Below are 22658 nucleotides of genomic sequence, written 5' to 3' on the forward strand. Positions count from 1 at the left end.
TTTTTTTTAAATCTTGGAAACTCGGATTTTTTGTTCAGTAAAGCAGTCAGATCGATTAGAGAACACATGCAAATAATACATATGTGCAGATGAGGCCGTTCTTTGGTAATCATAAAATAACAATATGACAATATATGATGTCCAAGAACGATCGTAACCACTGTGCTAATCGCAAGGGTCTTGTCTCAGGAAACGCAGTAAAAAAAAAAAAAAAAAAAAAAAAGGAGGAGGTATCATGGACGTTAATATCCCTTAGATCCTGAGATACAGAAGAGAACCCTAAAACGTTCTCAGCTATTATGCTAGCAGTCAAAATAAACTGTAACATAATGATACTGTTACTGTAATTTTTGAGATAATTTCAGTGTTTCTCTCTAGGGAGGGAAGTCAGCTTTCTGTTTTTAACTTCACGATAAACATAATTGTATCAAAATAGCCATGTTCCCTTTATTATTCAAAGGAAGTGAGACGGACTTCACACATGAAGCAGCAGTGAACAGTTTGCCTTAAACAATGCTGTGTTTAGAATTGAATTTTTTACTTTCAAATTTCAAAAACCGTCTTTCTTCAGATCGTTTGAAAATGCAGATTTTTATCCCTAGATGGCGATAATATCAATTAAGAAAATTTTGGACTGCATCAAAGCTTTGCGGAGAAGTCATCATCTAGCATTTTGGATTGGAGAGAAATATAAAGTAAGTTTTTTTTTTTCCTTCTTAATAATATTTGACGTTTGTACACGTTAGATAGTCCTAATGTTATATAATGCGCTTTTGTGAATTAAAGGGAAAGTTATAATAGTTATATGCAGTTTCTCCTTTCATGCCACAGCTATTTGTGCCCTAGTGAATTGTGTACTGTATTATTGCTACGGACGCTTACCGGTCAGCTGACGCTTAGACGCTACCGGGTATACAACATCCAATGCATGGGCTTTCAATTTAACTGACAGTATGGAAGAAAAAGAATTTTTATCATTTTTATGGCAATTAAAATCTAATAATTTACACTTTTTAATGCAAATAGGAATTCATATAAAGTTGAATGGCGAATTGCATTATGAAAGTGAAATTTATAATTTGACTGCAATTTAATGACATTTACCGTCTTGTAATGAAGACGGTAATTTTTTTTTTTTGGTACCTAAAATGAAATTGCATTCAGGGCCGTCTTTTTCATTAGGCGTTATAGGCAGTTTGCCTATTGTGTAAATAATTTCGATACCAAATTTGTAGGAACATTTTCGAATTTCCTAAAAAAAAATTATATTTAAGGCAGGCGCATTTTATTTATGCTTGATATAATGTAGTGATCCTAGGAATGAAGAGTACCTAGGGCCTACAAACACTGAAATACAACCCCCTGGGCTACTCAATTACATTAGCCCTGAAGGGTAATAGCTGATTTTGTAGTAAACTATATGTGATCCCTTCCTCTGATAAGCTTTTTTATATTTTTTGACATGTATATTGAAATAGAATAATTTTTGTGTGAATTTTTTCAGAATCCTGATTTTTCGATATTGTTTTTATTTTGGGCATAATTATCCTAGTGTCCCCCAAAAAAAGTTTTAGGGATGCAGATTTGTCCCGATTTTTATGTAAAGCAATTTTTCTGAGTAAAATATATGATTTTAAAATTGATAATATTTTGTTAATTTAGTATGGCAGTACATGATTATAATAAATAATTAATTATTAGTTTAAAATGTTAGTTAAATAGTTTAAAAAATAGTTACTTAATGCAGAGCTGGATTTGAACTTGTTGTGGCCCTAAGCTATAACATATATAAGGCCCTTCTCTCCTACTGTTCACTGATGACAATATTGAAAAAGGATTTTTTAAGATGGAGCAAAGTGATGTGATGTGAGGCCCTAAGCTGTAGCTTGTTTAGCTTATATGTAAATCCAGCCCTGACTTAATGATTCATGTAATAAACTCTTACATTTTACTTCCAACATTGTCAAACTGCTAGGACATTGCAGTTAAGTGTCAACAGAAACTGCATGTTCCCTTGCTCATGCTACCATCTTATACCATATATGTACTCTTAAATAAACAGACAAGTAGAAGAAGAAGCCTGTTATAACTTGATGAAATAGAGCATCAGGTATTTCATTCAGTGAAATGCCTATATATAAATGCATTTATAATGCATAATATTTAAAGAATTGGATGTTTAATAACTATACTCAACCAACTGTTGAGTCCTCTGAAATTTTGAGTGCCTCTGTGGTGACAGACCTGGGAATATTTTAGTTTCATCACTGCAAAATTGCTATTGCAGGCAGGACCGTATAAAGCTATTGCAATACTTGGATGCAATCAGCAAATACCATCATGCATTACATGATAAGAACACAGTAAAACTATTATTTTACCATCCTGAGAGTTGATGCCTGGATATAAATATGGGTTGTGGTTACATGGACCTGGGTTCCAATTAGCATTAGCATAGGCACATGGTGCAAGAAAGCAAGCTTATATAGCATCAGCCAAAAAAAAAAAAAAAAAACTAAAATCTTCTGATTTCACCCATCCACTCGCTCCAAATGTTTGTCTAGTTCTGCCTTGAATCTGTTTAAGCTGTCAACTTCTACAATGACAGATGGAAGTTTGTTCCAGCAATCAACCACATGCTGGCTAAAGGCAAACTTACGCACATCTATCCTACAACTGTTTTTCCTCAATTTGAATTTATGCCCTCTCAGGCAATTATTCTGAGCAAGAGGAAGAATCCCATCAGCATTGAGCATGCTCATACCATTCAAGGCTTTATACACCTCAATCAGATCACCTTGCAGGTGTCATTTTATTTTTATTTCTACTGAACACTATTCCAATGAAGAATTAAAATAGAGTGCTGCTGAGCTTTTCTTATCCAATTTCTTAATATTGCTGACAAGAAGAGTGAATATGATTCTTTAAAAACTGTGATCAAATAACACGATACTCTCAGAAGGTGGTGGTATATATTAAGTGTCAAAATTTTTAAGACTATGAAGCATTAGTATATTATGTCTGTAAAAGCATATATTCTTCGGTCAGTTTGCTGGATGAGTTTCTGGGAGATAAAATCCTCCAACCCTGCCAAAGACCGACTAACTCATATTGTGGGAAAAGTTGATAAAAGTTCTTCCTGTTGAGAGGGAATACAAAACCAGGCTGTTTTCCATGCTCAGAAGACTTGAAGCTACCCAAGTATCTTTTTTCTTTTTTTTTTTTTTTTTTTATAATTCCTTAACATCATGCAAATGTTTGCATCTATATTCGCACATGAGATATTCAGCAGGAAAGTGGAGGCCAGAAGCTTATCAAACTCTTAATAGGGAACTAAATGATTTTGTAATAACTAAAAGCAAAGTGGAGGAGAAATGTTGAAGTAAACGATAAGAAGGGCAATTGGGGTGGATGGGATCTATCCAGTTATATTAAAGGAGGCAGCAAAGGAATTAAGCAAACCTTTCGCTATGATTATGAGTGCATCCTTGGACTCGGGGGAGGTCTCAATGGACTGGAGATATGCAAATGTATCCCCAGTTCACAAAAGGGGATCAAATGGCAACACGAATAATTACAGACCTGTTAGTTTAACTTCTGTTCCGGGGTAAATAATAGAGTTACTGGTTAAAGAAGCTGGTTAAAGGATCATCTAGACAAGCCTGCAGTTATAGTTCAGACAGCATGAGTTTGTTAAAGGGGAAGTCTTGTCTGACCAATTTGATTGGATACTATGATGTGGTCACAAAGGAACTGGATGCAAAAAATAATTCTGATATCACTACTTGGATTTTAGGAAAGCTTTTGATACTGTTGCACATGGAAGGCTACTATACAAATTGGAGCAGATGACATTAAAGGAATGTTACTGCTATGAATAAAGGGATGGTTCAGTTGGAGAAGACAGAGTGGTAATCAATGTACACTGCTCTTTGTGGACTAATGTTATTAGTGGAATCCCCAAGGGTTCCATGTTGGGCCTATTGTTGCTTTCTGTATTTATCAATGATATTGATGAAGGTATATCAGGCTTAATGTACAAGTTTGCAGACGATATGAAGGTTGGTAGGGTTGTTAATGACAGTACTCTACTGTAACAGGATCTAGAAAAGTTGAGCAGATGGGTTGAGAGGTGGCAACTGAAGTTTAACATTGACAAATGTAAAGTACTGCATATGGGTAGCAGTAATCTCAGAGTAACGTATACCAACTGTGCGGTACTACCCCCAGGGTAGTGGGGAATTAAAAAGACCTGGGGGTAATTGTGCAGTCAGATATGAAGTTTTCATAGAGCAGTGCAGACAGGCTGTAGGAGTGGCTCATGGGGTCTTGTCAATGATATACAGGAATTTTGCTAGCAGAGATAAGGAGGTGATTATCCCCTTTTATAAGGCAATGGTCAGGCCACACCTTGAGGGTACTGCATACAGGTCTGGAGGCCTCACTTTAAGAAAGATGTAGAACTGCTGGAATGAGTATAGAGAAGGGCAATGAGATTGTTGAGTGGACCAAAGGGTTGCTCTTACCAAGAAAGTCTTCAGTTCTACAAATTGCAGCATCTGGAGACTAGGCGATCTAATTGAGGTGAAAAGGCTTTGAATGGTTTGAGCAAGCTCAATGTTGATGGGATTCTTTGTCTTCCTCAGATTATGCACCTGAGGGGCCATAAATTCAAATTGAGGAAAGGCAGTTATAGAATAGATGTGTGGAAATTTACCTTAAATAATATTTTCTTTGAACACATACTGGAGTGAAGACTAAAATTGATTAAAAATTGACTTGTTTACAATTTTTCAACTTCTTTTTGAAACCGAAAATCTTCTAAACGAGATAGGATCTAATAAAGAATGCAACTGATAATTATGAATAGCATTCAGGTTTTTTTTAATATTTTTGTTCCAATAGTTGATGTTTTCATATATAAAACAATAATAATAATACTGGGCAGAGTTTTTTGTTTTTTGTCAATAAAAATAAAATTACTTTGCTTTTTATGTATTGTTTTATCAAATAATATTAGCAGTGCTAATATATTATTGTCCTGGAAAAACCAGGATAGTGAAAATTTCATCATCCTTGCTTTTCCTGTACTCATCTACAGGTCCCAGAAAATACTGATTTTTCTTCTTTAGAGTGCATTTTATCTCGATTTTATTACCTTCAGAATTTGTTTTGTCCCAATTTTCATTTATGGAAACCTACAAATGTTAGAACAGATGGCAAATGGAGCATTACTAACACTTGCGAAATTAAATAACTATTTATTATTATTTTAATTTTTTAAAAGGTTTGTGTAACTTTGGAGATTTATAAATCAGTTTAGGGATTTTTTAAGAAAAAAAGGTGAATTTATATACCTATATAAATTTCTTACTTTACCTTTTCATATTAAAAATAAGTAATGCGACTGGAAAGCAATGAAGTTTGGATATTCACTGCTTACCTGGCTTGGCCATTCCTCTAAAATATTCTTAAAGTTATACATTTTAGTTTTGTTTATGTGTATATAATAGGTTGTAATATTAACTAAATTCAAAGCTTTATATACATTATATTATATATACAAAAACACTTAACTGCACTACTAATTTTAAACAACAGGATATCAAAAATGACCATAATACAATAGTGGCTGATGTGTGCTTAATTATTGCTCTGTGATTTCTCTAAAATTTTAATGTTCTGATGCATTTTTGTGTGAAGATTATGATATGACTGGATTCTTTGCACACTGTGATGGTGTGGTCAAATCATTACTCTGGGATTTGAGGTAATGTTAGAAATTACAAATTTATAGTTGGTATTATTTTTCTTGCTTTAATAGTGCTAGTAGCAGTGTAAGAAAGGGTCCCCATGGTATGAAAAGGTCAACTACTTCAGCTGTAGTTTGTGTTAACTCTTTTGTGACACACCCTTAATTAATCCCCTCCTTGGATATTGTCTCCCCCTTAAACCACAGCCTATAAGCTGGTAATCACTGGTCTTGAACGTTGTTTTACAGCTAGTTAAAGGAATTGGTTTTCTGCAGCCCTAAGCTGCTTGGTAAGGATTTGACTTTTTCAGATAAATGATAGCTTTTGATGTGGCTAAGAGAGGCACTGAAACCCTTTTCAGCACATGTAGTAGTAGTAGTAGTAGTGGCATGTGATACAAGAAAGCAAATGTATGAGCTTATGCAGCATCAGCCAAAAAAAAAAAAAATCACACCATTCCCTCCAAATGCCTGTCCAGTTCCTCCTTAAATTTATTCAACCTATCAACTTCCACAACGACAGATGGAAGTTTGTTCCAACAATTAACCACCCGCTGGCTAAAGGCAAATTTCCGTACATCTATTCTACATCTGTCCTTTCTTAATTTGAATTTATGCCCCCTTAGGTTCGTAATCTGAACAAGTGGAAGGATCCCATCAGAATTCAGCGTGCTGAACCCATTCAAGGCCTTATACACCTCAGTCAGATCACCGCGCAGGTGCCTAGTCTCCAGCCACTGCAATTTGCAGAACTTAAGCCCCTCTTGATAAGAGGATCCCTTCATTCCCCTCACCAATCTTGTTTCCCTTCTCTGTACACGCTCAAGTAAATCTACATCCTTCCTAAAATGAAGCCTCCAGACCTGTACGCGGTACTCAAGGCGTGGCCTGACCATTGCCTTATACAGAGGGATAATCACCTCCTTTTCCCTGATAGCAAAATTCCTAGATATCATTGACAAAACCCATGACCTGCCCTGGCAGCCTGCCTGCATTGCTCAGAAAACTTCATATCTGACTGCACAATTACTCCCAGGTCTTTTTCATTTTCTACCACCTTAAATGTAGTACCACACAGTTGGTACGTTTCTCTGGAGTTACTTCTACCCATATGCAGTACTTTGCATTTGTCAAGGTTAAACTTCAGTTGCCACTTCTTAGCCCATCTGCCCAAATTATCTAGATCCTGTTGCAGTAGCACACTGCCATTACTGTCATTAACAACCCTGCCAACCTTTGTATCATCTGCAAACTTCGACACTAAGCCTGATATACCTTCATCAATATCATTGATAAATATACAAAACAACAGTGGACCCAACACCGAACCCTGTGGGACTCCACTAATAACATTAGTCCAAGAAGAGCAGCACCCATTGATTACCACCCTCTGTCTTCTCACACTTAACCATCCTTTTATCCATTGTAGCAACTTACCCTTAATACCATTCTGCTCCGATTTGTACAATAGTCTTCCATGCGCAACAGTGTCAAAAGCTTTCCTGAAATCCAAATATATGATAAAATTATTTTTTGCATCCAGTTCCTTTGTAACCACATCATAATATCCTATCAAATTTGTCAGACAAGACTTTCCCTTAACAAACCCATGCTGTGTCTGAATTATTGCTGCAGTCTTGTCTAGATGATCCTGCAATGCATCTTTAACCAGCGACTCCATTATTTTACCCGGAACAGAAGTTAAACTAACTGGTCTGTAATTACTCGTGTCACCCTTCGATCCCCCTTTGTGAATTGGGGATACATTTACACATCTCCAGTCCGTGGGAACCTCCCCTGAGTCCAAGGATGCTCTCATAATTATGGCCAAGGGTTTGCTTAGTTGCTTTGCCGCCTCCTTTAATATAACTGGATAGATCCCATCCACCCCAGGTGCTTTTCTTACGTTTAACTTCAACAGTTTCTCTTCCACTTTGCTCTCAGTTATTACAAAATCATTAAGTATCCTGCTACAATTTGATAACCTTCTGCCATTTTCAAACCTTAATATGTATGCAAGCTACAGCTTCTAAAACAATTACTTGTTCAAAATGCAAGAAGTTTTTTTTGCAGCAATTGTTCAATGGTGGCAGACACATCAATTAAAAAAAAAAAAATAAAAGCAGAAGGCAGAAATGGGCTTGTTTTTATTGCAAATTATGGATGAGTTCCTCTGACATAACAGCAACTCCAGTGATTGATGTGATCAACACTGACATACCCAGGGCAATGCAAAACATGGCTATTCAAATAATAGCATCGCATGAAAATAATCAAGGAAAACAGCCTGAGAAAAATATTACTACCCATTTCAAGGAATGCACAGATAATACTGACCCCAAAGATTTTTAAAAGAGGAAAGCATTTTATTTTCAGAGCCACTGTTCTTCACCAGGAGAGTTCGTCCTATCTTCTCTCTCACTTGAGGTGCTTGAGTTTCAACTAGCACAATTATCTAGATATGACCCAAAAACTGGATACACTGATACAAATTGCAACAGGTTTTACTCAGGACAGTAAGAAACTTCTGGCTCAGAATGAGTAATTAAAACAGAAATTAAAACAAAACTGACATCATACACAATGAACGATCCCAAGCTTTGCTGCTGCAGAATCTCATAAACAGAGGTTCAACTTTATAGAATTCCATGGATAAGTCCAATATGACTATCAGTCAGGAAAATTCCGTATTGTAGTATTAGGAAGACATAAGCAGAGCAATATCAGATAAAACAGTGAAAATGAATAACACTATAGATAGTGGCTTTATAAGAAAGCAAATGGCAGACATTTCTTGATTCACCAAATGCAAAGTAGCTCTTTTAACATCTGGCAGAGATGAATGCCAATATCAAATGGGGATTACTTCAGAAATAATACTCAAACCAAGTAAAGGAAACGATTCGGAAAACAAATTTCTATCAGCTGCGAAACATACTTCTTTAGTGAATGACACAGAAAATCAGCATATACCAAAATCATATACTATATAATATCAATGTAAATACACCATAGTTTACCCATAAGTTTAACTACATACGTAGTGTAATGGCATCATTTAGATTTTATCTCATATTGTGGCTACCTTCACAACGAGATACCAGGTATTGCACTACTTCAAATAGATAACACTTCTCTAGTAGAGGAAACTACTGTTATTTATTCTCAGTGGGCACCACCACCTAGACGCGTTTCGGAGCTTGTTGGCTCACTCATCAGTGGGCGGGCAGGTACCCTGATAATGCAGACATGCTATTGTGGTTGTGAAGTTAATTCCACAATATGAGAGATGCCAAATGGTGAAGATAATGATAATATGTTGAAGGCTAAATGCACAAGGCATAATATTTCTATCCATAACATATTATGCCTTGTGCATTTAGTCTTCAACCAAAATCATATGCAAATGTTGTTAACAAAACGTTAAAACTTTCTCACCAGGATGCATCTGTTAAAAAAATCTAAATAGTAATTTACTGCAGCTCCAAGACATCAATGCTGCTTTGTCTCAAGGCTCAATAAAAATCACAGTGACAGATATCCATAGCTACTACCTTGAAAAGCATGGTCAAAAGGAGTTTTTGTGAAATGTTTTGAGCATAGGTCCAAGAAGCAGGCACAAAAAGAATTGGTACTCCCTAAATAGCAATAAACTTGTACTGTCCCAGTCAGTCCTACAAATATAACTCATCCTGTCACCAACTCACAGCATCGGTACGTTACTATTACTACCTGAATTGTCAAACTCAACACACTCACTACATTAACTAAGAAATGCCATTAGCATTCATCAATTTGATCTACTCCTATCACTGAAACTTGGCTTCACGAGGGAATCTACGATAGTGAAATTTCTATTCAAGGCTAAGGCATTTATTGCAGGGATCATGAATCAAGAGGAGAGGGAGTCACAGTTATATATATATATATATATATGGAGATCACCATATGCTCATGCATATAGGCCTCTTACTGAAATTGAAAGAATACATGAAGTTTTAAGATTATGTAATAAAACCTTACTAATTATCCTTACATCTCCCTCCTCCACTCTGTCATGAATCTCTTGACAAGCCAGAAGACAGTATGCAAGAAATTCAATAGTTGGATCATACTCTCTTAATTAGTGACTTTAATCTTTAGCAAGCAACTAAAGGTGAATTTGCCTCATGTCAACCCACTCACTGAGCATTCTGTTACACCACTTAGGTCTCAGACAACAATGTAGTCTCACCACTCGTGGAGGCAATTACCTTGATCTTTTATAATTCTGCAATTGAAATTCAGTGTCAGAGAGAAAGAAACATCTTTCCTTTCAACAAAGAAGCATTAGCATTAGTAGAGGCATACGATGCAAGAAAGCAAGCTTATGCAAAAAAAAAACTGCTCCCATTTCACCCCTCCGTTTGTTCCAAATACCTGTCCAACTCAGCCTTAAATTTATTTAGGCTATCAACTTCCACAACAAAAGATGGAAGTCAGTTCCACCAATCAACTACTCGCTGGCTAAAGGCAAACTTCCGCACATCTATCCTACAACTGTCTTTCCTCAATTTGAATTTATGCCCTCTCAGTTGATTATTCTGAGCAAGAGGAAGAATCCCATCAGCATTGAGCATACTCAAACCATTCAAGGCTTTATACACCTCTATCAGATCACCTTGCCGGTGCCTAGTCTCCAGACACTGTAATTTGCAAAACTTAAGCCTTTCTTCGTAAGAGCAACCCTTTGTTCCATTCACTGATCTTGTTGCCCTTCTCTGTACTCATTCCAGCAGCTCTACATCCTTCTTGAAATGAGGGCTCCAGACCTGTATACCGTACTCAAGGTGTGGCCTGACCATTACCTTATACAAGAGAATAATCACCTTCTTATCCCTGCTAGAAAAATTCCTGTATATCATTGACAAGACACCATGAGCTACTCTTGCAGCCTGTCTGCACAGCTCAGAGAACTTCATATCTGCCTGCACAATTACCCCCAGGTCCTTTTCATTCTCTACCACTATTAGTGTAGTACCACAGAGTTGATACATTGCTCTGGGGTTGCTGTTTCCCATATGTAGTACTTTACATTTGTCAATGTTAAACTTCATTTGCCACCTCTCAGCCCATCTCCTCAACCTTTCCAGATCCTGTTGCAGCAGCATAACGTCAGTAGTGTCCTTAACAACCCTGCCAACCTTTGTATCATCTGCAAACTTGGACATTAAGCTTGATGTACCATCATCAATATCATTTATAAATACAGAAAACAATAATGGACCCAACACTGAACCCTGAGGGACTCCACTAATAACATTAGTCCACGATGAGCAGTGTCCATTGATTACCACTCTCTGTCTTCTCCCCCTCAACCATCCCTTTATCCATAGCAGCAATTTGCCTCCAATCCACACTGCTCCAATTTGTGCAGCAGTCTTCCATGTGCAACAGTATCAAAAGCCTTTCTAAGATCCAAATATATAATATCAAAGTTATTCCCTGCATCCAGTTCTTTTGTGACTGCATCATAGTATCCAATCAAATTGGTCAGGCAAGACTTTCCCTTAACAAAACCATGCTGTGTCCAAGCTATAACTGAAGTCTTGTCTAGATGATCCTGCAGTGCTTCTTTAACCAGTGCCTCCATTAATTTTCCTGCGGCGCCTCCGTAGCCAGGTGGGAAGGAGGAGCAGTGCGTAGTACACGCTTCTTGATTACACCAGGGTTCGAGCCCGTCACCACCAAATACGGAGAATGCGGAAAGGTCAGGGAATGAACACCGCATATTCCCGGAGCAATATGGCCTTAGTTGCTAATGCTCCTAAAAAAAAAAACCAAATAAATAACCAAATAGCCTCCATTAATTTTCCTGGAACAGAAGTTAAACTCACAGGTCTATAATTACTTGTGTCAGTCTTTAATCCTCCTTTGTGAATTGGGGTCACATTTGCACATCTCCAGTCTATGGGTACCTCCCCGGAGTCCAAGGAAGCTCTCATAATTATGCTAAGGGTTTGCTTACTTCCTTTGCTGCCACGATGAGCAGTGTCCATTGATTACCACTCTCTGTCTTCTTCCACTCAACCATCCCTTTATCCATAGCAGCAATTTTCCTCCAATGCCACACTGCTCCAATTTATGCAGCAGTATGAAAGGCCTTTCTAAGATCCAAATATATGATATCAAAGTTATTCTTTGCATCCAGTTCCTTTGTGACTACATCATAGTTGTTGTTGTTTGGTTTTTTTTTAGGAGCATTAGCAACTAAGGCCATATTGCTCCAGGGATATGCGGCAGTTATTCCCTGATCTTTTTGCATCCTCCGTATTTGGTGATCACGGGTACGAACCCCAGTCTAATCAAGAAGCGTGTGCTACGCACTGCTGCTTCTGCCCACTTGGCTATGTAGGTGCCTACATCATAGTATCCAATAAAATTGGTCAGACAAGACTTCCCCTTAACAAACCCATGCTGTGTCTGAGCTATAACTGAAGTCTTGTCTAGATGATCCTGCAGTGCTTCTTTAACCAGTGCCTCCATTAATTTCCCTGGAACAGAAGTTAAACTAACAAGTCTATAATTACTTGTGTTGCCCTTTGATCCTCCTTTGTGAATTGGAGTCATATTTGCACATCTCCAGTTCATGGTTACCTCCCCTGAGTCCAAGGACGCTCTCGTAATTATGGCTAAGGGTTTGCTTACTTCCTTTGCTGCCTCCTTTAATATAACTGGATAGATCTCATCCACCCCGGGTGCCTTTTTTATGTTTACCTTCAACAATTTCTCCTCCACTTTCCTCTCAGTTATTAAAAATTTCAAGTTTGAAGCATTCAAATTTGAAATTCCCTTAATCAGAGGTACTATGAAGCTAAAGAAGCTGAAAACCAGGCTTAATTTCAAGAAAGCTAACTGGCCAAGAATTATAGAAAAACTTTCTTCTCTTGATTGGCTTTTTTCTGACTGTCTCCATGACTCTGATAAATACTCTGAATTGATGTTCCAGAATCTCAATTGTGTTCTCAGTATGTCCCACTCACTTGAATAACATTGAGCCGGCTTTCCTAGCTAGTATTTCCACAAACTAAAAATGGCTATTAAGTCTCAAGCACACAGGAAAAAAAAAAATGGTATCACCTAAAATGGAAGAAAAATTTAAAACGTTAAGATCACAGATCAAACAACTTCCATTCAGGGGCTATCAAAGTTATATCGCATCAATATAGAATAGCCTTATCATGCAAAATGATGCCAGTACCTACTGCAATATGGCTAAGAATTTCTTATTTTATAAAGTGGCACCTCTCAACTTCATGTCCCATCAAAGTAATTCACATATTGCCAATCTGTGTGCTGATCAAATTGATTGAAAAGGGGCTTGCATCTTGTGAGTATGGGCTTGGCACACCCAGGGTCCTGAGCTGGATATCATCATTCTTCTCTTTCTTGGTGATTCCCTTCTATTTCTAACTCTCTCTCTCTCTCTCTCTCTCTCTCTCTCTCTCTCTCTCTCTCTCTCTCTCTCTCAGGGTAACTCAGAAATTTTTTTTTAGCTGGTGCAGCATAAGCCTCAGGCTTCCTTGCACTATATGGCTAGTAATAATAATAAAAAGAAAATGAAAATGATTGCATGACAAAACTGTAGTTTCAAAATTTCTGGTTAACAAAGAGGATATACTCATTAATCTTTATATCGCAATAGAATACTTACATCAGGCACTTAGGAAACTGGAGAATGATTATTCATCAGATATTGATGGAATCCTATTTTTTTGCAAAAGTGCTTTTATGTACTTAGCTACCAAGACTTGTACATTCAGTGAAGAGCTTTTCAACTCTTCATTACAAAAATCAATATATCCTAAGCATTTGAAACAAGTTATAATAATTCCTGTCCACAAGAAGGATGCTAAAAATTTCACAAATAATTATAGACAAATATGAATCCTGAATTTTCTAGCTAAAATATTTGACACAGTAGTTAATAAATACTTTTCTCAGTATTTTGAAACTTTCATCACAGAATGGCAACACAGGTTTGTCAGGGTAAGGTCAGCGGTGACTATTCTCACCATCTTTTGGCAGTTCATGACTGATGACATTGGTCCAAGCTTTCAGGTTGATGATGTTGTTGTTGTTGTTGTTATTATGGGAGTTTCATGGCACATAAGCTACTATGTCTATAATGCGCCTGTTGATGATGTATATAGAGACCTATCTAAAGCCTTTTCCTTGGTACTTCATGATTTTCTAGAATATAACTTTGCCAGTATGGTATCCTGCAGCCTTTTTAAGGATAACTTATTGATTATCTTACTGATAGATGTTGCATAGTATCATATAACAAAGTGCTATCCAATGTGTACATTCCTGAGAGAGGATCAGCTTTAGGGGCCTTGCTCTTCTTCCTTTGGGCATCACTAATACAGACACCAAACTACTTGTTTATGTGGTTGATGTAAAACTATTCAGTTTGATTACAAGTCAAGAAGATGCTGATAACCTTCAGCAATCCATAAATGAATTTTCAAGCAGGCAGTTGCCAATGGTCTTAATATCAACTCATCTAAATGTACAACAGTGACTTACTACAATAACAGAACATGGAAATTTATCAAATATGACTATACTGGGTAGACTATTAACTGGGTAGATATCGCACAGAGAATGCATACAATTGAACTGTGGTATGCTTTTAAAACATTAATCACAGATGCCTTGAATGCGTATTTACCATTAAAAAAAATACTCCACGAGGAGGGTTCCAAGTTGGATGAATAGTGAAGTTGCCACATTACTTGAGCAGAAAAGGTGGCATGGAAAGGTTACAGAGCAATAAAAAGTACTGAAGCCTATAACAGCTACAAGATGATCTGTAATAGAGCCACAGAAAAGGTTCGACAGGCAAAGGCAGTTTATGAGAAATCACTAGCAAACAGAGCAAGGGGGGGGATAAGGAATTCTTCACATATATAAATGCCAAGAAGAGCAGGACAAACCAGATCGGACCTTTACGCAAGGGAAAGATGATCTGTAATAGAGCCACAGAAAAGGTGATCTGTAAGATGATCTGTAATAGAGCCACAGAAAAGGTTTATGAGAAATCACTAGTAAACAGAGCAAAGAGGGGGGGGGGATAAGGAATTCTTCACATATATAAATGCCAAGAAGAGCAGGACAAACCAGATCAGACCTTTACGTAAGGGAAAGGGAATAGTATTAAATACACCAGCTGCCGTTGCAGCTGGTGTATTTAATACTATTCCCTTTCCCTTACGTAAAGGTGATCTAGATGAACTCAATAGTTATTTTGCATCGATATTTACAAATGAAAAACCTTTAGTGTGTAATGGGAAATTGTGGGAGCGAAGTTGAAAAATATGTAATTAATGATATTGAAATTTCGCAAGATTATTTAATGAAAAAACTTTCGAGCCTACAGGCCAGTAAGGCTCCTGGAGTTGATGGAATATACCCTATAATCTTAAGGGAGGCAGCAAGTGAGTGCATTGAACCATTGAGGCTAATTATGCGAGATCACTAGACTCTGGGGAGATTCCCTTGGATTGGAAAAGTGCCAATGTATCTCCCATACATAAGGGTGGCTCTAAGAGTGAAGTGGGAAATTATCGACCTGTCAGTCTGACTTCAGTGGTAGGGAAAATCATGGAGGCAATGATCAAGGCTGGAATTCAGGATCATTTGGATCGAATTGAAATTCTCAAGGATACTCAGCATGGTTTTATAAAGGAAAAATCATGTTTAACAAATCTGGTTCGCTATTTTGAAAGGGTCACTCATGAGCTGGATTTAGGGAATAATTTTGACATTGTTTATTTAGATTTCAGCAAAGCTTTTGACTCAGTCCCACATGAGTGGTTGCTTTATAAGCTGGAACAGGTAGGAATCACTGGGAAAATCCTTAGATGGATATCAGGATGGCTTCAGGGCAGGAGGCAGAGGGTTGTGATAAATGGCTATTCCTCAGATTGGGTTGATGTAAGAAGTGGGATTCCCCAAGGATCAGTATTAGGACCACTGTTGTTTTTAATTTTCATAAATGACATCGATGAAGGGATAGAGGGCGTGATATCTAAATTTGCAGATGATGTTAAAATTGGTAGAGTAGTTAATGATCACTGTCAAGCTGAGCTTCTTCAGAGAGACCTAGATAGACTTCAGGAATGGTCAGAAAAATGGCAGCTATACTTTAATCCAACAGCGTGTAAGGTATTAACACCTGGGAAACAGTAATCCCAAAATAACTTATTCACTTGGTGGAGTTCAACTAAACCCAGTACTGGAGGAAAGGGACTTGGGCGTTACGATACGGTCAGACATGAAGTTCTCTGAGCATTGTAAACAGGTTGCAAGGAAGGCCCACGGCCTATCGATGATCTATCGAACTTTTGCAAGTAGAGATAGGGACGTGATAATCCCATTATATAAGGCTTTTTTTAGACCATACTTGGAATACTGTGTTCAAGTATGGAGACCGCACCTAAAGAAAGACATCGAGCTTCTTGAAAGGGTGCAAAGATGGGTAACTCGCCTTTTGAGATCGGCAAAAGGGCGTCCTTATGAAGAAAGACTTCAAATATGTGGGTTGCAGAGTTTGGAAACTAGATACCTGAGAGGAGATTTGATTGAGGTGTTTAAGGCTCTGAGAGGCATCAGTAAAATGAATGAGGATGAAATTTTCAAGATTGTAAATGATGCTAGAACTATGGGACATAAATTCAAGTTACGGGGGGAAATATTTAGATTGGACTGCAGGAAGTTTTATTTTAGCCAGCGAGTTAAAAATTACTGGAATAAGTTGCCTACATGGGTGGTAGAGGCTGACAGTTTGGGGAAATTCAAAGGTCATCTGGATAGTACCTTCGGGTGAGGGAAGCGCATAGGATGATAAGTTTAATTTCCTTTTCTTTTATTAATTATTATTATTTATTTATTATTACTTATTTATTTTTTTTATCATTGTTTTATTCGGATTTTTTTTTTTTTTTCTTGGCTGGTGCAGCATAAGCCATAGGCTTTCTTGCACCATGTGGCCATTACTAATACTATACAATAACTGACTCCATAATAATCAGCAGATCTCAAAGTGTAAAAGACTTGGGAGTGACATTCAGCACAAACTGTACATTCAACGAATGCACCAGTGCAACCGTTTGAAAAGCCAGTAGGCAAATTAGATTTATAAAAAGAAGCAGTTCTTCCAGAAATTCTTCCCAGACACAATAGGAAGAAGTATGTGATGGGATTTTTCGATCAATTCAGCCCTAGAGAGACTGCAAGGGTTAAGGAGTAGAATTTTTCTCAACTTGGTTTGTGCTTGTTAACAAGAAACTCTTTTTACAGCAATGGGATGTACTATACAGAAGAGTTTCAAGCATATTTCTGATTCTATAAAGGCAGTATTTGGTGTTTTGGGGAAACTGCTATCTTGGGGGGGGGATACACATGCTAATAGGTTTACAGCAACCCCAAACAGAGGTAAAAGTAATTATTACACTGCTTCTATTGGGATGTACAGAACCTGAAATAAGAGTTGTCAGAGATTACAATTCCTATTAGGGGCCCTCATGGAACAAACATATATATATGAAAAAAGAAAAACAAACAAAAAAAAAATATATAACAGAAAAAATAGAGTGCATGTATATGTGTTTGTATATTGATACTAATGAGTATAGTAAACAAATTTCATGAATTTGAAGTACTTGTTTAGGCATCAAATACAGACATTGTAGAGATATTGGAAAGGCAGTGCACACATTTGATGTGGGTTGACAGTGCAATGTTGAATTAGTTTGGTGTGACATGATCACTGGGAACACAAATGAGAGTAGAAGTCTGCTCTAGGCAAAATGATTGTGATGAGTATAATGAACTACACAGACAAATAGAATAGAATAGTATATCTAAATATACTAGAGGGAGTAATACTCTTGATCTGATTATCAGTAGTGATTCTTCATGCATTAAGAATCTGCAGATAAAGGAACCACTAGGTGGCAGTGATCACAGTGTGCTGAAGTGGGATTTACTCAAAGAGTTAACTATCATCAGGGGTAAAGGGAAGGGTTTTTGCTTTTGTAAAGGCAACTACGATGGTCCGAGACAGTATTTAAATTTTATACAGTGGGGACCAACTGATGATGTTACCAACAGCAAATTCAAAATGGGAAGCATTTAAAGAACTTATCTTGGAAGCTACTAGGCTTTACATATCAACTAAGAAATATTATTATTATTATTATTATTATCCATATGATGCAAGGAAGCCTGAGGCTTATGCTGCACCAGGAAAAAAAAAAAGTTCCCGAGTAGCCCTGAGAGAGAGAGAGAGAGTCAAAAGTAGAAGGGAATCACTAAGAAAGGGAAGAATGATGATATCCAGCTCAGGACCCTGGGTGTGCCAAGCCCATGGTCCTGAGCTGGATATCATCATTCTTATTGTTAAGGTTTAGGCCTAAATGGATGTCAGATGAACTAATGAGACATATGGCAGAGAAGAAAAATGCATGGAATATATATAAATTAACATGTGACACAGAAGCCTATGATAGATAAAGCTGGTCTGTAACCAAGTTACAAAGGAGGTTAGGCAGGCGAAGGCAGATATCGATGGTACAACCGTTGATGATCCTGCTCAGGTAGCTAAAAAACTAAATGAATATTTTGCATCGCCATTCCCACATGAGGAGTTATTCAGCAAGGGGAATGCCAGAGGTGTATTGAACTCTGGCAGTAAGCTAGATAATCTTGTAATAGCTGACAGTAAAGTGGAGGAGAAATTGTTGAAAATAAACACAAGAAAGGCACCTGGGGTGGATGGGATCTATCCAGTTATATTAAAGGAGGCAGCAAAGGAAGTAAGCAAACCCTTAGCCGTAATTATGAGAGCTTCCTTGGACTCGGGGGACGTACCCATAGACTGGAGATGTGCAATTGTGACCCCAATTCACAAAGGAGGATCAAAGGCTGACATAAGTAATTATAGACCTGTGAGTTTAACTTCTGTTCCAGGAAAATTAATGGAGGCACTGGTTAAAGAAGCACTGCAGGATCATCTAGACAAGACTTCAGTTATAGCTCGGACACAGCATGGTTTTGTTAAGGGAAAGTCTTGCCTGACCAATTTGATTGGATACTATGATGCAGTCACAAAAGAACCGGATGCAGGATATAACTTTGATATTATATATTTGGATCTTAGAAAGGCTTTTGATACTGTTGCACATGGAAGACTGCTCCACAAATTGGAGCAGTGTGGCATTGGAGGCAAATTGCTGCTATGGATAAAGGGACGGTTGAGGGGGAGAAGACAGAGAGTGGTAATCAATGGACACTGCTCATCTTGGACTAATGTTATTAGTGGAGTCCCTCAGGGTTCAGTGTTGGGTCCATTATTGTTTTCTGTATTTATAAATGATATTGATGATGGTATATCAAGCTTAATGTCCAAGTTTGCAGACGATACAAAGGTTGGCAGGATTGTTAAGGACACTACTGACGCTATGCTGCTGCAACAGGATCTGGAAAGGTTGAGCAGATGGGCTGAGGTGGCAAATGAAGTTTAACATTGGCAAATGTAAAGTACTACATATGGGAAACAGCAACCCCAGAGCAATGTATTAACTCTGTGGTACTACACTGACAGTGGTAGAGAATGAAAAGGACCTGGGGGTGGTTGTGCAGGCAGATATGAAGTTCTCTGAGCAGTGCAGACGGGCTGCAAGAGTAGCTCATGGTGTCTTGTCAATGATATACAGGAAATTTTCTAGCAGGGATAAGGAGGTGATTATTCCCTTATATAAGGCAGTGGTCAGGCCACACCTTGAGTACTATATACAGGTCTGGAGGCCTCATTTCAAGAAGGATGTAAAGCTGCTGGAATGAGTACAGAGAAGGGCAACAAGATTAGTGACTGGAACAAATTGTTGCTCTTACGAAGAAAGGCTTAAGTTTTGCAAATTACAGTGTCTGGAGACTAGGCACTGGCGAGGTGATCTGATAGAGGTATATAAAGGCTTGAATGGTTTGAGCATGCTCAATGCCGATGGGATTCGTCTTCTTGCTCAGAATAATCACCTGAGAGGGCATAAATTCAGATCGAGGATAGATGTGTGGAAGTTTGCCTTTGGCCAGCAGTTAGTTGATTGGTGGAACAGACTTCCATCTTTTGTTGTGGAAGTTGATAGCCTAAATAAATTTGTCTCAGCTGGACAGGTATTTCGAACGAATGGAGGGGTGAAATGGAAGTGTTTTTTTTTTTTTTGTTTTTTTTTGTCTGATGCTGCATAAGCTTGCTTTCTTGCATCATATGCCTCTACTAATGCTAATATCCTATAATGGAGGATTTTAACTTTCCAGATATAAATTAGAAGTTTTGGGTTGGCCACTTCCAGAGTAGCAGAAATTTTCTGGATTTATTGGATAACTGCTTTCTAAATAATCAAATGAAGGAACTACTAGGTGGCAGTAATCATAATATATATTGATGATCTGGGATCTATTTAAAAATATAACTACTGTTAAGGGTAAAGGGAAGGGATTTTGCTTTCATTAAGTATACAAGAATGGTCTTAGAACAGTGTTTAAATTCCTTTCAGTGGGACCAACTGATGATGATGTTACTAACTTCAAGTTCTAAATGAGAAGCTTTCAGGGACATAATCATTTAACTTACTAATCTTTTTATGCCAAGAGATATTATCATTAGCAGCCATATAGTGCAAGGAAGCCTGAGGCTTTTGCTGCACCAGGGAAAAAAAAAAAATTTCTGAGTTACCCTGAGAGAGAGAGAAAGAAGGAAATCACCAAGAAAAAGAAAAATTATGATATCCGGCTCAGGACCCTGGGTGTGCCAAGGTTTAGACTTAAATGGATTACAGATGAACTAATGAGACTGGTGGTAGAGAATAAAAATGCATTAGCATTAGCAAAGGCACATGATGCAAGAAAGCAAGCTTATATAGCATCAGCCAACCCCCCCTTAATGCACCCATCCACTCACTCCAAATGTTTGTCAAGCTCTGCCTTGAATCTATTTAAGCTATCAACTTCTACAATGACAGATGGAAGTTTGTTCCAGCAATCAACCACCCGCTGGCTAAAGGCAAACTTCCGCACATCTATCCTACAACCGTCTTTCCTCAATTTGAACTTATGCCCTCTCAGGCGATTATTCTGAGCAAGAGGAAGAATCCCATCTGCATTGAGCATACTCAAACCATTCAAGGCTTTATACATGTCAATCAGATCACCTTGCAGGTGCCTAGTCTCCAGACACTGTAATTTGCAAAACTTAAGCCTTTATTTGTAAGAGCAACCCCCCTTTGTTTCATTCACTAGCCTTGTTGCCCTTCTCTGTACTCATTCCAACAGCCCTACATCCTTCTTAAAATGAGGCCTCCAGACCTGTATACAGTACTCAAGGTGTGGCCGCCTCCTTTAATATAACTGGATAGATTCCATCCACCCCAAGTGCCTTTCTTGTATTTATCTTCAACAATTTCTCCTCCACTTTACTCTCAATTATTACAAGATTACTGCCAGAGTTGAATACACCTCTGGCATTCCCCTCCCTGAATAACTCCTCATGTGTGAAGGTCGATGGAAAATATTCATTTAGTTTGTTAGCTACCTGAGCAGGATTATCAACAGTCAAACCATCGATATCAAGTGGACCAATCTGATTTATCCCCTTCCTTCTAGAGTTTTTCTTTGCATCCTTTGTCAAAGATTTCTCATAATCTGCCTTTGCCTGCCTAACCTTCTTTGTAAGTACAAGCTAGTATACAATGAAGTCTAAGGGAGTTAGGCAGCCTAAGACAGATTATAAGAAGTCTTTGACTAAGAATGCAAAGATAAATAGTAAAGAATTCTTTGCTTATGTTAACACTAAAAGAAAAGGGATGAACCACATTGATCCTCTAGATATGTATGGCACAACTATTGATGATCCTGTTCAGGTTGCTGATGAATTAAATAAATATTTTGTATCTACATTCACTGACAAAGAAGTTTAAGTTTTTAGGAGTGAGAATACTAGAAGCATACAAAATTATAAGTGAGTGCTAAATGATTTTGTAATAACTGAGGAGAAAGTGGAAGAGAAGTTGTTGAAGCCAAAAGTAAATAAGACATCTGAGTCTAATGGGATCTAACAATTATATTGAAAGAATCAGCAAAAGAGGTAAGCAAACCTTTGGCCATAATTATGAGAGCATCCTGGAATTCAGGGGAAGTCCCTAGAAATTTGAGATGTGCAAATGTCTTGAGTATTCACAAAGAGGATGAAGGGCAGAGTAATTACAGACCTGAAAGATTTAGTTCTGTTCCAAGGAAAATAATGGAGTACATGGTTATAGAAGAATTGGAAGATAATCTTATATTAATAGAATTATTAATATAAAATAATCTTATTTATGCTAATAGAATTAACATTCTATTAATATAAATAGAATTATATGAAAATTATAGCATGGGTTTGTTAAGGGAGAGTCTATTTAATCAACCTGATTAGCTATTATGATGCAGTAACAGGGGTAACTGATGCAAACAACTTTGACATCATATATTGTAATCAGTAAAGCTTTTGACACTGTTCTACATGAGAGACTGATGTTCAAATTGGAAAATTAGCATTAGCATTACTAAAGGCAAGAAAGCAAGCTTGTGCAGCATCAACCAGCCAAAAAAAAAAAAAAAAAAAAAACCCTCCCAATTCACCCCTCCATTCGTTCCAAAAATTTATTTAGGCTATCAACTTCCACAACAAAAGATGGAAGTCTGTTCTACAAATCAACCACCTACTGGCTAAAGGCAAATTTCCGCACATCTATTCTACAACTGTCTTTCCTCAATTTGAACCTGTGCCCCCTCAGGTTCTTAATCTGAGCAAGAGGAAGAA

General features: G+C 37.5%; 1 protein-coding gene across 1 annotated transcript in view; it reads left to right on the forward strand.

Annotated features, from left to right (window-relative positions):
* The first annotated feature begins 657 nt into the window (after window positions 1-657).
* LOC150076808 (monocarboxylate transporter 9-like) overlaps window positions 658-22658 on the forward strand; it is a 220624-nt gene continuing 198623 nt past the window's right edge. Inside the window, exon 1 of the mRNA XM_090386131.1 lies at window positions 658-695. The gene's annotated coding sequence lies outside the window, so the exon portion shown is untranslated. The remainder of the gene's footprint in view (window positions 696-22658) is intronic.

This window comes from Mastigoproctus giganteus, chromosome 12 (genome assembly GCF_048544385.1).
Source record: "Mastigoproctus giganteus isolate SK-2022 chromosome 12, ASM4854438v1, whole genome shotgun sequence".
Lineage (NCBI taxonomy): Eukaryota > Metazoa > Arthropoda > Arachnida > Uropygi > Thelyphonidae > Mastigoproctus > Mastigoproctus giganteus.